Consider the following 2099-nt stretch of genomic DNA (forward strand, 5'->3'; position numbering starts at 1 on the left):
GTACTGCCCGGGAAAAACCCCGCCCTCAACTTTTAACTATGCGAAAATAGTTTGAGCTTGTTCGTTCTATATATATATACTTACTGTATGTTTATTCACCCGTGGGGTTGTTCAATGAATGGAGCGGCGGAGAGCACAAGTGAACAATACTAGTACTACTAATATTAAGTAGGAGTCGTATAGTAGTCACCTTGAATAGGGAGTTTCTTTTCTTTAATGCCACGTACACAAATTGAAACGCTTGTTGTGGAGAGAAAAAGATAATCACTCCACTATATATGTATGCAGGGGCCTGAGTGCTTGCTTTACTAGGGTTGCTCTCTTCATTCTCTCATCCTCTCCAGATCTAAACAAGACAGCGATAGCGACATTTTCTCTCTGCTCACCGCTGGTCACAGATCTGGTCAGATCCCTTCGGCTGGTGTGTGTAGAGGACTAAAAGGTGCATCGTTCACGTGGTCATCGCCGCCGAGGGAGGAAACCCACAGCTGCCGGCGGGGCCCGATCCTCTGCCCGTGCCGTTCTCTCGGACACATCGCCGTCTCGGGAGGTCCTCCAACCCTTCTTCCTCCCTGCCGTATTGTGCGCAGATCGGACCTGCCGCCGCCGACATCCCGACGAACCTCAGGTACAAGTTCTTCGAAAGCGGCCTTGCTCTATTGCCCCAGCTCCCAATGTGTCTGCATGTGCATCTTTTTCTACTTCCATCAGCTCTTCCAAATCCACCTAAATTTTTAGTATTATTAGAGGTAAAGTTACTTCATGCATTCAAATATAGGACTTGATTCAAACAAGGAAGAAAGGGGGCAAAGTCGTAGCATGAATCTAGGACTTGATTCAAAGAGGAAATAACAGGGGGAAAGTAGTAGAGACCGGGTACCCAACCGGTCTCTTGGTTGAAAAGGGAAATAATGGGAAAACTCAGTATAAACTGGATAAGGAACATATCTATTATTGGTTGAAAAATGGACAGAAAGTGGCGGCTGGTGGACAAGTCAACAAAGTATGTCCAGGATTAGATTTGCTACCCTCACATAGTAAAAGGTCTCCAGGATTAGATTTGCTGCCCTCACATAGTAAAAGGTCTCCAGGATTAGATTTGCTGCCCTCACACATTAAAAGTTCTCCAGGATTAGATTTGCTATCCTCACATAGTAAAAGTTCTCCAGGATTAGATTTGCTGCCCTCACAGAGCATGAACAAACTCGGCATCACCACTTTATGCCTCTTTGTAGTTACATTGTGCTGATGCGTCCACTATCACATGTCCTTATACCAACCTTTTGCTGTTGTTAATGTAAGGGCGCATGTAAAATGAAGCGATCACACTGTTACCTTAAGGACATATCTAACCAGTGTTATTGTTAATCCAATGCCTCCAGTGATATGATGCAATTAAACTATGTTAACAAATGGTACTCCTGCTGTTTTCCCAAGTATGATAAGTAAGTTGCTTCTTTATGCTGATGAGTGACCTGGTGTCCCCATGGTCCCATGCCCTTAAACCAACTCTTTAGCTACTGTTGATTTACTGTATCTGGTAAACAAGCAATGCCACAATTAAAGTAATCCCATATTTGACGAATGTCATAGTTGATCGTAATGCTTCCGGTAACATGAAGCATTACTGATGTTTTAAAATTTCTACTATCCTTGTGTGATTGCCATGAACATAATTAAGATGCTTCTTTTCATTTCGTGTATGTTTTGTATATTCTTATTGACCATCAACTGTTTATTCTATCTTTTTGTGCAGATAGGGATATCCATTTCATCTTGTTGCTATTGTGACCTTTTGGTAAACTGCACAAAGCACTTTTTTTGGAATGAGTGTCTTGTGCAGTTAAACTAAAATGTCACGTGGGCAACATCTCTCAATTTTGGTGGAACTGCACAAAATGGTGACTGGAGTTCCCAAAATCTCTGTCAAATTCTGTTGGTAATCTTGTGCAACATTTTATTAGCCTTTGCAAGATGAGTCGTCACTGTCACCACAATGGCACTTTATTTTAGTGGAACTGCACAAAAGGATAATCAAATTATAGTTGCATCTTACATGAGCAGGATAGCCAACCTTAATGTTGCTCAATTTTAGTGCA

This window comes from Triticum aestivum, chromosome 6B (genome assembly GCF_018294505.1).
Source record: "Triticum aestivum cultivar Chinese Spring chromosome 6B, IWGSC CS RefSeq v2.1, whole genome shotgun sequence".
Lineage (NCBI taxonomy): Eukaryota > Viridiplantae > Streptophyta > Magnoliopsida > Poales > Poaceae > Triticum > Triticum aestivum.